Source organism: Sardina pilchardus, chromosome 24 (assembly GCF_963854185.1).
Source record: "Sardina pilchardus chromosome 24, fSarPil1.1, whole genome shotgun sequence".
Taxonomy (NCBI): domain Eukaryota; kingdom Metazoa; phylum Chordata; class Actinopteri; order Clupeiformes; family Clupeidae; genus Sardina; species Sardina pilchardus.
In genome coordinates, this window is record NC_085017.1 from 21,067,555 (window position 1) to 21,083,901 (window position 16,347).

Below are 16,347 nucleotides of genomic sequence, written 5' to 3' on the forward strand. Positions count from 1 at the left end.
TCTTTGTAAGCCTTGCAATGTTGAGGACACTGTGAAGTGAGCACACAGTGAGAAATTGAGAGATGACACTGAATCTGTTCCCTTGACACACACACACACACACACACACACACACACACACACACACACACACACACACACACACACACACACACACACACACACACACACACACACACACACACACACACACACACACACACAAACACACACACACACACACACACACCACGCGTGCGAACACACACACACACACACAGGTGAACAGAGACAAATCCCTGATGGGGAACAACAGAAGAATTCCTATTCTGACAGGGTGACAGCAATATGGAGGCAATATCCTCACCATACATCATTCACAGCATGACTGGAGGGGGGAAAAAGAGCGAGTGAGAAAAATATATACTCTACGGAGACCAACCGTAATTTGATATGATACGATTGTGGCGATGAAAAACTGCTCCATCCAAATTCAAATGTGAAAAGGAGCCTGATCCAGTCGGTAGTGAGATAATTACATGAAAATGAAGATTTAAATGGGGTCAACTAAGAACATCTGCCTCCGCGCGTAGTAGTTTGGGATTGAGTGGGCTTCCTTGTGATGTATGGTAATCGAATACTGCTTAAAATTCAGGGTCTCCCCCAGTTGGAATATTTCAAAGCCTCCAGTTGCCGTGCTGTGCCGACACACACACACACAAACCCACACACACATGTACGCATGGACACACATTTACCACCCCCCCCAGGTACAAAGCCCTCCCAATTCAAAAGTGGTAGAGGCTGGCAAATTAACAGTTTCTGGGTGCAGTGGAAGCAGAGGCTAGTGGCTTTAAAATGATCCTCTCGCCACCACAGTTTTGAATGTCATTTGCATTCATTATGGACCCCATGGGGCCTGGAGGGAAGGGGGAGGGGGGGGACTCCCGAGACGACCCGCCTTTGTGGAATTGGGAAGGGGTGGGGGGTGGCAAATGAAAGGCTGATGACACATGCTTCGCTCACACACAAAGGATGAGCTACCATACTGCCACACACGCGCGTGCACACACACACACACACACCAATACACACATACACATGCTGGCCAGACAGCGAGGACAACTCATTTTGGGAGCCATATGTAAGGGGCGTTTTAATTTTTTTTTTTTGTCGTTCCCTTGAAAGAATTCTCTCCGCCATCAAAGTCACCGAAGCACATGCACTCATTTAAAATGCATATGGGGCCTCTGGTGTCCTGCTTTTATCCACTTACACGTGCGGCCCCGAAACAATGCCACATGCACTGCGGAAAGGTCCTCTTCATTACCACACGCACGCACACACTCACACACACGCTTACACATTCACATACATGCATGCACACAGACTCACACACACACTTACACATTCACCATTCACATACATGCATGCACACACACACACACACACACACACACGCTTACACATTCACATATATGCATGCAGACACACACAAACACAAACACACACACACACACACTATTTGGCAACTCTGTGGAGTCTGTATGCCTTGTGAGGACATATTTAGCAATAAGCTTGGTGAATGTCCGATCTCTCGCATCACATCTAGTGACTGAGGCATAAAAAAGAAAACACGTTTTCAATGTGACAGACGTCCTCTGAGTCAGCTTCCAACCCCGGCTCTGACATGGCAGTCCTCCAGGAGTGGGGATGAGTCCCGGAGGAACAAACCCTCTTCCAGCCGCAGAGAAGGCAGCGAGAGAGAGTGTGTGTGTGTGTGTGTGTGTGTGTGGTTTTGGAGTGTCGGAAACATGAGTGGAAAGTGTCATATGGAAAATAAATACACAAACAGTAGCAGAGAGAGAAAAAATGAGGAAGATGCTAAATATAGTCATTGAATGATGATGGTGTGTCTCATTTTTTTAGAAAACCATGACGCCCCCCTGCTCTTTCTCCCTTTCTCTCTCCCTCTCCTTCGCACTTTTTTTTCTCCCTCTCCTTCACTCTCTGACTCTCAATCTAAATATGGAAATAGCCTGGCTGATTTTTTCATGAGGATGCACAATACGGGTTACGTAAGTGCTGCTACATCCCACCAAGCTCCACGTGGACGTGAACCTATTGGGTATTGCAAAAATCAAACACTGTCAGGGAGGTGCGTATGTGAGAGAGAGAGAGAGAGAGAGAGAGAGAGAGAGAGAGAGAGAGAGAGAGAGAGAAAGAGAGAGAAAACAGGGAGATGGAGGAAGAGAGACAGCGAAAGAAAGCGGTAGAGAGAGAGTCAGAGGTAAGCATACATTAAACATATATATATATATATATATATATACAGTGAGGAGCACATGTATTTGATACCCTGCTAAAACAGGAATATAAAATCATCATTTGACAATTGATCTTAATGCCTTAACTCAAAAAATTAGTACAAATCAAACCGCCAAGGACACCAATTTTCTTTGTGATTGAAGAATGTATCGTAAATAGATAAATGTTTTCCTTAAATGCTAGGGGAAGGAAGTATTTGACCCCCTATGTAACCCTATGGGAATTTAACACATAGGGTTAACATAGGGGCAGGCAGATTTTTATTTTTAAAGGCCAGCTATTTCATGGATCTAGGATATTATGCATCCCGATAAATTTCCCTTGGCCTTTGAAATTAAAATAGCCCCACATCATCACATACCCTTCACCATAGCTAGAGATTGGCATGGTGCTTTTTCCAGTAGGCCTATTAGCCTGTTTGATTTGCATTGAGCTCAATGAGCATCAAACAGGCTAATAGGCCTACTGGAAAAAGCACCATGCCAATCTCTAGCTATGGTAAAGGGTATGTAATGATGTGGGGCTATCTTAATTCCAACGGCCAAGGGAACTTTATCAGGATGCATAATATCCTGAATCCATAAAATAGCTGGCCTTAAAAAATAAAAATCTGCCCGCCCCTATGTTAACCCTATGTGTTGAATTCCCATAGGGTTACATTGGGGGTCAAATACTTACTTCCCCCTAGCATTTAGGAAGAACATTTATTTATTTACGAAACATTCTTCCATCACAAAGAAAATTGGCGTACTTAGCGGTTTTATTTTTACTCAATTTTTGAATTAAGACATTAAGATCAATTGTCAAATGACGATTTTATATTCCTCTTTTTAGGCAACTTTAGCATGGTATCAAATACATTTTCTCCTCACTTTATATATAAATATATACTGTATATATATTACGACATCAGGCAAAGGACAAACCCAAGGAGAAAGAGAAAGGGAAACAGAGAGAAAGAGAGGGATAGGGAGAAAGAGAGATAGAATGAGAGAGAGAGAGATTTCCACCACTGCATCAGCTTGTCATTCTGCGGGAGCAGCAGCAGGCTCTGCTGCAGTAGCAGAGAGGCTGTGGACCGAGGCAAAGGGGAGTTACGTAAGAGCACAGAGTACAGCTCGCTCTGCCAATCCACAGAGGTGACCACAGCGCCGGGGCGACATTTACCGCCGAGACCCAAGAACGACTCCCCGGGTCTTTGAAGCTGAGCAGACTGGGTTCCTCAGGTCCCCCCCCCCCCCCTTCTACATAATACATGCCAAAACTGCTGGCATGGACAAATGCACACACACACACACACACACACACACACACACACACACACACACACAGATGAGAGAGGAGAGAGTCAGAGGACAGACCCACGCAATCTCTCTCTGTCTCTCCCACACATACACGTTTATTGCACAACCAGTCTATTATTACTGTAAGAACACGTGTTCTTCTGCTTTGCTTGCTGGCCCAGACGAGATGGGGTTCAGGCACCCAAACGAATGCACACTGATGTGCTGTGATGGGGGTTGTGGCGTCCTTGCTATTGTTTCGGCCCACTCTCTGACCCAGGCTTGGGTCTCAGCGTACCTCTCACCTCATCTGGCTAGAATGGGATTGCATGACCCAGCACTCCACACACACACATGCACGCACACGCACACGCACACGCACACGCACACACACACACTATACAGACATACTGTACAGTCAGGAATATATCCAGTTCACCTTTTATGGACACACACACACACACACACACACACACACACACACACACACACACACACACACATACACCCTCACACACTCAAAGATACACACACACACACTTCAACTGATGATATAACCACATATATGTCTTTCTTTAATTCTGATACCATGTATTTTTCAAGCAATAGCCAGAGGCATTTAAAGCATAGTCAGAGGTATCAGAACGAGCCAAGCCATTTGCATGGAACATCAGTCTGCCTCATCCCTCCTCTGGACAGGGTGTGGAGAGAGAGAGAGACCACAGAGATGAATGCCCTTCTCCATGACAGCCAGAGAAAAGAAGAGAGAGTCAGAGAGCTCAAAGAAAAGAAGAGGAGCTATCTCTTCAGATTACTGTCTTTTATCCTGAAACTCATCTGCCAGTGCCCCCCAGACCAGCAACAATGCCCTCCTCCCAGCAGCCCTGTCATTGGTCAGCTGGTGTGAATGGATAGGTGTGAGATTCAAATACAGACTACAGTGCAGTTCTTGGAAACTGAACAGAGACCTTCTAAAGATTGCAATGGAACCATGATCAGACACATTTACAAGGATCAAACATGAATAATATTATATTACATTCATACCTGTACAGATATCTTGGGAATCACAACCAGAGGTTATTTTTGTTTCGCTGGGTGTTGGTGAGAGCGATGTCCCGAGGTGTCTCAGCCTGTATGGTAATTAGTTAAGCTTTGGCCAGACAGCCTGTGTGAAGGTCAAACAAAACACCTTTGTGTGGGGATCAGATGGACAGTTTGGCTAATCGATTGTGGATTTCAGTCAATATTTTTCCACCATACACCAAAATGATGACAATCGATGCAATATCACACTAGCATGCTAATTCCAGCAATGCAGCCACAATAAACTTAAACTAGCTTAATTTCTAACATTATTCTATCAACACAGAAATGAAATTACATAATTGATTTGCCTTGTGCCTTGGGTGTACTGTGGAGTGAGTAAGACTGTTTTAGTGGCAGGCTAGCACATACTGTTGGCTTGCAATAGCCTAGAACCAGCAAACTCTGCAACTAGAAGGACTGGATGAAATGCGGAAAGCGGTCTCCACTGATAAATATCACACTGGCTAACTTGGAAATGAGGTCCTATGTCCAAAATTCTGAATGACCCCTTTGAGTGAGCCTTACCCTGGACGCTACACTAGCAAGGCTAAAATCCATGGTAGTCAGCATCTCTTGCTAGCACACCTCTTAAGGTGTCAGGAGGGAGGTTTACTTACTGCACAGCTACTGTACCCACTAGTTACCATCACTCACACACACACACACACACACACACACACACACACACACACACACACACACACACACACACACACACACACACACACACACACACACACACACACAGTATACTCATGTGTACTCATATGTAGCCATAGACAAATGGACACATACACATGCATACCACACACACACACACACACACACACACACACACACACACACACACACACATTGCTCAGAACATGAATGCCTGATATATGCTGAAAAGATCAAGCAGTTCAACACCCCTGCAGGGAGGATACCATCCACTGATCAGCAATTCCTTCCAAGTCACAAATCACGTCAGAGAAAAGCATTTAGTAAATGAGGGAATGTCAACACATTTACGTCACACTCTACAGTACATGCACTCTGTAAGAGGCCTGCTCTCCCTGGTGTGGTTGTCTGTACACACAGTACACACTGATCTTACAGTAATGACACATCAGCAATTAGTGAGGAAATGACACACGAAAACTCGCCCAGCTTAGTCTATAAATCTATTCCAAATACCGGCGTCTACATGACGGACAAGTGAAATATGATTATCACAAGCCACACGAGTCGCGCAATAACACAACGCGTGATAATCAAGGGGAGATTATAAATATTCATTTTAATCAATGGATAAAGATCACTCCATCACAGCCAGGTCCATTGGGAGTGGCGGGATCTAATTTATGACACCTATCTACCAGGAACGCTGAAAATTGCACCTCTACAGGATATTTAGCCTGGCACGCCCTCCCAGTGACGCAACGCCTTCAGGCTTTTGCTGCTGGTCTGGTCAACTGCTCATTGAGAAGGATTTCTGAGTTCCCGAAATCTGCGGAACTGCCCCCTTTGGTCGAGAACCAATCAACTTTGAGCAGCTCCAACGGCTCTGGGTAGAGGCGTGTTCAAGGCAGAGGAAAGAGTGTTGTTATTGGTTTAAACTCGGCAATCCGCTTTCTGACATCTACCAGTAGCAAATCGAGGCACTTAAAGGAGGCGGGTCAACCAGCGCTGGCAAGAAACCGTGTTAGCACAGGCTGTTGGTCAGACTAAAGTCTCGAAGAGCCTTTGAAAGTCGATGGTAATCAGGCTACAGGATATTGCCTTATTCGCAATTATCACTTTTTGTTTTCTGCTGAGGCATGTGAGTGTGTGGGCATATAAGTGTGTCATGTACTGTAGGAGTGTGTATGAGTGTGTGAGAGAGTGTGTATGAGTATGTGTCTGTATTGTAATTTGTGAAAGCAAGTGTGACACAGCGGTTGTATATGTGTGTGTGTGTGTGTGTGTGTGTGTTTCAGAGTATACCGTAAGTATGAGGTTTGTGACTTGCTGGGTAAATGGGTGAACTTTGGATCCCAAAGCCAATATCTCCACAAGTGACTCATTATTGTATCCCAGTGACTTTATAGTGTTTGGTCGGAGGGCATAACGCTCTGTCAACGGCTCAAGTGGAGACATAAAAATCGAGCCTTTCCACTCTCGGCTCACACTGTGTGCTTAAAAACTGCTTTTCTGCCTGTGGCTAAAGCTTTCACAAACCCTTGAGTATTTTTTTACATATTTCCCCATAAATAACTGTAGCAAATGGCCTTATGCTCCCAAGTGATGGTATTCATCAAGTTTAAAAACCAGGCAATTAATCACTGCATATTTTCTCCACCACCCATTTCCATAATCTTAAACGTGTGTGTGTGTGTGTGTGTGTGTGTGTGTGTGTGTGTGTGTGTGTGTGTGTGTGTGTGTGTGTGTGTGTGAGCGAGCGTGTACAGGCTTATCAGCAGCACAGATAAAGATAGAATATGGAAGTATGGAAGAGGCTTCATTTCACTTGAGACGGAGCACCACCCAAACCTTATCTGCTGCCGAGGCAAGAGGAGAAAGAGGGTGGAGGAGAAAATGACCCCGGGACCGTCGGGAAAGTTGTAGCACCAGAGTTCTGTAAGGGACTTCTCCCACCGGAGATGGAGGTGAGGAAGAAAGAGAGAGAGAATCAGAGAGCTGAGGATGCAGAATGGCTGCGGAAAGAAATGCACAGAGTGTGCAACATTTTAAATAGTAGATCGCATATTTAAAAACTCTTGAGGATTAGTGAATACAAGTTTGGACTATGTAAATCAGAGAATAGGGCATAATTTATGTACATGGTCACAAAAAGTGCATGTTTATTGTACATAGTTTGAATACATTACAAATATCAAAATGCATTTTTGTTACACTGGGGATATATACTTGCTTTTTGACCCTGCTTTCACATGTGAATGAAACCATGCCTTGGGCACAATGACACTGGAGGACGCATGGCATAGAGTTAGGCAATAAGCCCCAAGTGGCTGTTCTATATCATGAATATAGAACAGCTGAGAGGTGTTGTTAGGCACGAAACAAGCGAAGCAAAGTCGAATGCCGTTAAACAACCCTCAGCCGTGCTATATAAGATATAGGACAGTCTCAAGGGGCTTGTTGCTTTTATGAAACGGCTACTACATATAGGACATTAAAAATTGATACAAAATAAACAAATAATCATGACATTTAAAAGCTATTTCCATTCTTTCCCATAGAACACACACCGAACACACATTAATAAACTGCACATACACGCGTGAACATGCACACACACTCAGGAGTGAACACACATACAGAATCGCACACTCACACTGTAGCACACACACACACACACACACACACACACACACACACACACACACACACACACAGGTCCCCCCTTATACACACACACCATTACACCACCAAGAAATTTCATTACTGATCAATCCTTTTTATGTGTATATGACAATAAACTAGGACTTTTAAATTGACCTTCATAATCAACATATATTCAACACTATTCATTCACATGTGATCGATTAAAGGTCAATAAGGACTTACTGGTACAAACAAACATCCATTAGCTGGTATGCTCTAATAGGCATTCCAGACATTCACTATCACAACAGCAATGCCCTCTGAAAGACACTAGCGCGCTGCGGGGCTTAAGCCTACCTTACACTGACAAGATTTGGGAAAGATTCTTGAAAGATTGTAGTCTTTTAACTAATGCCCCTCATTCAGACTACACTCAAAAGACTACAGTCTTTCAAGAATCTTTCCCAAATCTTGTCAGTGTAAGGTAGGCTTTATGTGCATTGACTCCTCCAATCCTGTCACCACAGTTTATGAATGAGTGGAGACAAAGCCAGCTTTGCGTCTGCCAAATGAGCCTCTGCGTCCTGTTCTGATCAGCATCCCACTGCTTTCATTCGCACCACTTAAGTCCCCTTTACTGCCCATATCGAGGGGAGAGAGTGCTCAGTAATGACTTCATTGAGCATAGATACCCCCCGCCCACACACACAGACACACACACACACACACACACACACACACACTTTCTCCCTCCTTGAGAGAGTGTGACTGGAAAGGTCACCACCATGCTGTTGGATAATTGAATATCCTGGGTAACTGTGAGAGGGTAGAAGGGGCACCTACTATTTTTATCTCATATTTAATCATATATATTTTATCCTTCACTTCACAGGTATGAGATAGTCTCTTACTCTTACTCACTCACTCTCTCTCTCTCACACACACACACACACGCACACACGCACACACACACACACACACACACACACACACACACACACACACACACACACACACACACACACACACACTGCGTAAAAGATGCAAATGTTCCTTAATCAGTCTATCTGTCACCACTGTGCTTCAAGGCACCACACCTAACCTCATTTAATTTCAGCAGTAAACAATTAACTATGTCACCCCACCCCCAACCCCAACTCCCTCCACCATGCATATTGCCTCTCCTTCTATAAAACAGTCATGGACTCACAGAACAGAACATCACGTCCTGGGACTGGGACGATGGGAGCCAGGTGACGCAAGCACTGAAATAAAAATTCAATAGCACGCATTAAAAAAAAACTGGACACAGTTAAATTTGTATTCAGGACCCCTCTGGATCGATGCAAACACTATCAGGTGCAATGAAAGGTCTGTTGCGACTTATGTTCCTAAAATCATTCATATTCATTTTTTGTAGTTTAATTTCATTTCAGACTTTCTTTGGTCTACCACTTCTGAGGTCAACAAAATAATGATGGTTAAAAAAAAGAAACACAAATAAGATGATAAGATGGTTAAAAAAAAACCTCAAGGTCACAGTGACCTATCAATGTGTATTACGCATTTTCAGTCTGCTCAAACAGTCCTTTGTAATACCTGTTAGTGTATACAAAAATATCCATTTGTTTGAATATGTGAGCATTTTGTAAAGTATTTATGTGATGATTAACTAAAGAAACACAAAAAAAGATAAGATGGTAAAAAAAAAAAACCTCAAGGTCATAGTGACCTATCAATGTGTATTACGCATTTTCAGTTGGCACAGTCCTTTGTAATAGCCTACCTGTTAGCGATGTGCTCCTATCCTATCTTGGAGCCGGTCTGCCTGGAGCAGTGACCTGGTGCTCCAGCAGCCTCTCGCTAACACATGGCTCCGGGCCCTGAACGTCTATCCCACCGCCTTCTAAATCCACTAACCCTTTTTATCCCGGCTAACGCGTACCAGGCTTGCCCGGGCAGTAGCAGGTGAGAGTCCTTAACCAGGGATGTTCTCTCTTTAAAAATAAACCTCCCACGAAAGACGTAGTAAACAGCTTTTATTAGAATGCTCGCTGCCGTGACGGTGAAAGAGACCGCTTTAGGTCGACATGAGTCAGGTGTACTATTTTGGAGATGGTCATGCAGCCAAGTGCTAAAACTGAAGCTACTGTATACACCAACTGAAATGCAATGTGCTGGGAATGAGGTGGCGGTGCGACTGCCGATTGCGTGTGCTCCTCTGCCTGCAGTCAGGGATAGATGACTGTGGTGTGGCCCCCCCCCCCGCTGAACTCCAAAGGGGCAACAGAGGACAGATTAGGTATTACAGAGGAGAGATGAGAGGTTGTAAACATGAGAGAAATGACTAGCCTGCCGCACTGGTTTGATATAGCAAGAAAATGATCTTGACGTTTCACTGAATAGAGGCCGCCACACACACACACACACACACACCAAACCACACCACACCACACCACACACAAAAACACACACACACACACACACACAGGCCTACACTGATTCAGGTGAGCCAATATTAACAATATTTGGGCAAGAGGTGTGTAATATCTATGACTCAGTAGGCTTAATCCGTAAAGGTGTCAACCTAAACCCATAAAACCCTAGAACTCACACACTAGGCATACAGAACACAAACACAACATACTCACACCTTGACCATATAATTCATTACATTTTTCTTCATTCAGAAAAAAATACAGAATTGAGAGTGAAACTCTATGGTGAATCACTCAAACCAAAGAGACTGACCTCATTCCAAGGACAGAAGTTATTAGAACCACGGTAAGACAAAGAGGTTTTGAATTAATAAACTAATCCCTCAGAAAAGCAAGCCAAGGAACAAAGGTGACCATGGAGCTTGGCGCCGCTTTAATTGTGTTACTATAATTCTTTTAGATTGTTGTTCTTCTGAGGCCATTACCAAAACAGCTTTAGGGCAATTGTGAGGTGCTAAGCTGAGACAAATCCTCCTACACTGACGAGAAGCCACAAAGTGGCCCATCATCGCTCCGTCCATTCATGCGAGTATTTGTCAACGGGCTGCCCGAATCCGTTTACGGCACATAGAATGCCTCTCTCACACACACACACACACACACACACACACACACACACTATCTGTCCCTTACACTAGCTTTCCCTTTTTAGACCAGGGTTGTCCTGACCTCTGCTTCCCTCAGTAATCAGCTTAAGGGTGTGTGTGTGTGTGTGTGTGTGTAGGGGGGAGGGGGGGGGGGTGTAGACGGAGTTGTGTTATGGTTGGAGGCGGCTCTTGTGTGGAGTTAGTCCTTCAAATCCGTTTTTGGACATGGTGTAACTGCATTTTGCCTCGCAACTTCCCCTCAGGATATGCCTTGTGTGTGTCTTCCAACAAAACAGCAAAACAAACAAACACATTTATGATAATTAAATATTTTCTCTCTCTCTCAGTGCAACAGAGTTCAATTCAAAGATGCTTTATAGCAAGACAGAAGGAACAATGTATTGTCAAAGCATTAGGAAGAGGAACAATAAGGGAGAGTCGAAGAGCTGGGGTAGATTACAGCAAAACTGTATGCACAAAGGAGACTGCATGTGACATCAGGACAAACTGTATGTTGCATATGTATGATTATGCCATTGACCAAGAAAAACCTTGTCTATAACGAGAGGTGCATATAAGGACAGCTGAAGATGCAGTGTCAGGCCTAGCAACAAGTCTCAAACAACTCCTCTGGACGATAAATATCCTTCTCTTGATTTTCATTCGGTCATTTGGACATTATTAGAACATTATACATTACATGCTCCGAGAAATGTAGTCGTTGCTAATTATGACATCCTTACATGGTGGGGTACTGTGGCCAGTGAAGATGAGCCAAGCTGGATGCTGATCTGTTGAGGAATAGCTGTATTAGCTGGAAATACCGGTGGCTCAGATTTGGAGATATTGAGCTGAAGGTGTCTTTATCCAGATTGAATTATCCTTGAAGTATGTACTGTATATATTTGAGCAGAAATAGTCATCAGGTGAGAAAGATAGATAAGGTTGAGCGTCATCCACATAATAGTGAAAGGCAAATCTGTCAGAGCTAATGATTTCTCCAATGGAAGTAATGTAAATAGAGAACAGAGGGGGCCTGAGTACTGCTCCCTGAAGTACACCTGTAGCTTGTGAAACTTTAACACTTCCCTTGCCAAGACACAGAAATGAACATTGTTTGAGGTAGAATGCTTGTCTTGACGTTCCTGCCTCAGATAATGCAGAGAGGAGGATGTCATGATTTACTATGTGAAAGGCAGCAGATAAGTTCAGCAAAATTACAAAACTGATGACTGAGCAGAGAGTTCATACTTTCTCCAAATTGCTTGGGGTCTAGAAGGTTGTTCTTAGATTTCAGTTCTTAGAACCTTTGACAAAAAAGGGGAGATGAGAGACAGGTCTATTGTTCTTCACATCCACTGAATTGAGTATACTTTTCTTGAGGAAATGTGTACTAGTTTGTTTGAAATGAAAATGGACATTTGATGGATGGATTAATCTCGTGTGAGACTAAGTGTCTGGTTGTGGGGGTTATGTGTTTTTTTCTGGTCAGAGTGTAGACAGGAGACAAATAAGGAGTAAGTGAGTGAGTGTGTGAGTTGTGTGTGTGTGTGTGTGTGTGTGTGTGTGTGTGTGTGTGTGTGTGTGTGTGTGTGTGTGTGTGTGTGTGTGTGTGTGTGTGTGTGCGCCAGTGCACGTTTTTGTGTGTGTGTGTGTGTGTGTGTGTGTGTGTGTGTGTGTCATTTTCTGAAAGACATGTGGCTGTCATATGGCAAAAGGGAAATGAGTCAGATTCTGTGCTTGCGAGTTTTTAGCTGCGTAATCGCCTTCTGATGAGCTCACAACCTGCTGGAGAGAGAGGCAGAAAGAGAAAGTTTGTGAATGTACAAGTAAACGAGAGTAACAGAAACAGACACTGTGAGAGTGAGTATTGAGAGATGAGCAGCAAGAAAGAGTGGAAAGATGGAGAGTAGAGAGAAAGACTAACACAGAGAGAGTGGAGAGATTTATAGATATATCACACAGTAGCAGACATGAATGAATGACATTTCTACTTCCCACTTAGCGAGGCACCCCCGTCCAGAGCCTCTCCCCCAAGAGACTGCATCCAGACTGGGCCGTAGAGAGGGCGAAGCCAGCCTCTCCCCCCAAATATGATTTCCCATGGAGGAGCGGCAGATAAGCTTGTCATCTCCCTGCCTTTTACATCTGAAATTGTGAGTAAGCTGCCACAACAGCGTCCCGTGAAGGAATCGGATTTCACACATGGGAAAAAATGAAATGCAAAGCTGCTAAATCTTCACGGGACTTAGTCACCCCCCACCCTCCACCCCAGACTATCTCTTTTTCCTACCTCTCTCATTCAATTCCTCCTCTTCTCTCTCTCTTTTTACTCTCTCTCTCTCTCTCTCTCTCTTGCTCTCTTCTTCTTCCTCTGTGCCCCTGCATAAACTCAACCTTCAAACACAGTGGCTTCTCTTCCTGCTTTAAGAGGATTGGGGAAGTGCATGGGTGATTAGGGCCATGCTGGCCCACTGCGTGGCGTTGTGACCAGGCCACGTGAACGTTCGCCAAAAGTCACATAGTTTCAGGTGACGTAAAGCCATAAGTGAAACTTGTAACACTCATGATGTAAGCAAAGGCCCTTCCCCACAAAGGGCAGATTTCCTCATCCGTAAAATATGCTGACCCTGATGACTCACCCCAGCAAGGCTGTGTGCCATGTCTGAACTTTTGATTTAATCTCAGAGTAAGCAGGAAAGGGCTATTTATACTTGGGAATGTTTTAGCAGCTTTGTTGTGGTGAAATATTGACTGTGCCGTTTAGTGGTTCAGTAGCCTTTTGTCACCTTTGTATGTGTTTGTGAATATGCTTTGTCTGTGATGATTTCACAGTATGTAACCCAAAATATGCAAACTGACACCAAAGCAAACAATTTCACGGCTTTTTCTTCATGGTATCTTACTTCAGTTTAGTTCAAAGCACAAGTTATCTTAATACTATAAAGGTGACTGAACTTTTACCTTGTGAGCCGGAAGATGTCTGTTTTTTTTTTTTTTTTTTTTTTTTTTTATCACTACACATCCAGTGGTGTGATGTGTTTAATTTTCATGTGTTAAATCAATGATTCTCTTCTTTGTCTTAGAGATGCATGGCCTCCTTACTTGTTCAGACATGCATAGGTGTTGTTTGCGTAGTCTCACTTGTGAACGTCATGTTTGCATTGAGAGGTGAGAATTGAACCACCAGAGGCCGGTTGCTATAGACTATTCCCCTTTTAATTTTGGTTTGTCTCTGCCGAGTAGACAATTCGCTGACTCGGTATTTGCTCGAGAGTCAGCACTTTGAGCCAATCTAAATTTGGCTGGCTTCGTTGCACTTTATATAGGAGGAAAACTACCCGACATCACTCCTGGGACAAACACACTAGGATAAAACTATTGATATTGCTCGCGCTTGCAATTCAAAGTATAACATCTGTTTGCTGTTTTGCTTTGTTGTTTTGTTGGTCTAACATGGCATCCTAACTGCATCCAAGTGAGTGACTGTGCTGTTGAATATGCCCTTTGTGTCATATTTCTCGTTTAAGCGACAACAAAGAAAACAGAAACGGGGTGTACGACAAACATTTTGCGTTACATTGGCAGCACTGCTTTGCCAGACCTGAATTCGATTGAGATGAGGTCTGGGAACCAAATGCCCAGAGCCGTTTATTGGGTGCTATACGAACGTCTATCAAACACACCTGTTTGTAGCTCATTGCCAATCGTATAAATTGCCCCAAATGACTTAATGTTGAGCGTTTTATTCATTCAAAATAGCATTTGATAAATTGACCCTACAGTTTTGATAGGTATGTAGATTTGAACAAAAGCTGGTTTGGTTTTTAACCGAAATGCAAGCTTCAGTGTGTCGCTTAGACGTCATCATCGTCTTGCTGTCCCCCTGTTCTGTGATTGGTTCCTTCGCTGAGGCGAAAATTAGGATCATGGAGTCCAAGCTGCCTCAGTGCGAATGAAATTGCGCACAAGGCAGCACACATAGGCTACCTGTAGCTAGGATTTAGTGTTAAAGCTTTTTTTTTTTTTTTTTTTTTCAACCTTGGGAATGGTGTTGTGGGTGTGCATCTTTTGCTCTTTGAGGATTGTTTAATTCATGCAGTCAGTTTAGTTTTGGTTTCCCCTTCCATTCTGCAGAAGCACAATGTTAAATGGCTGTGATTGTTTATGGCTCGATCTGTGCCACTATGTTTATATACCTTTGGAGCTATTGTTTGTTAAACACTAGAGTTATTTTAAGTGCAAGTACTGAATGGACAGCTTGAGGGATTCACCAAATCTGACATTGAAATTGAGTGGGATTAGAACGGTGGACTGTACACTTAAAAGGCTGCATGGTGCTCATGTAGCTAACATTGGCAGGTAGCCTATAATTGTTTCTGTCTCTTCTGACTAAATAATTTAACACCCCCCCCCCCAAACTTAAGGACAGTTTGTTACAGGACAGGCACCACAACGGAGATCAGATTTCCTGAAGGTGAGGGGAATCACTGAAGTGTAAAATCACTGAAGTGGCTCTTTTTCCATTTTCATCATTTATGAACTCTTTATTACACACAACACACCATTACCAATGATGGATGAGGACCTCCTTCTTCATTGCCTGACAAACCTCCATAATGACCCTGCAACTCCGCAAATTATGATTCATCATATTTATATTTGTTTATGATTTATGCAGGAATATGTGTACAGAATGCTTTCATGTTCAGTGGAGTCATTAATTGAACAGGGTATTCATTAATTTGCGAAGAAGCCCAAACGTGCGCCATGCAAAGGAACAATGCACAGGCACATTTAATATGCCTTCCCCTGAAGAAAGTAAACAATATATTAGAAATGTTAATAACGCTTTCACAGCCTAACCCTGGTCCAAAAATGTGCCGAAGTTATTCCATGCTGGAAGTTATAAGAACTGGTGTGTATGTGTAGAATGTAAGGTTGTTTACTTTAGGACTGATTCGTGAGCATTCGTGAACACCAAACTCGAGTCTGCAGGTTACATAATGTTACGTAACTCTCCTCGACACAGTGGCACTGACCTCCCGTTGGCCGGGACACGCAATTAAATCCAGCAGACTCACACACACACACACACACACACACACACACACACAGACTTAGCGTGCGCTGGGTAATTGGTTCTATATCAGACGGCTCAGACCGCGTCGCGCATGCAGGCTGACGGGCAGATACACCGTTGAGAATTAAGACATTGTTAATTCTGGGTCAGGATCTGTTTGCTCTGAGGGACACTGAGGCACCTGCCTGCTCTGA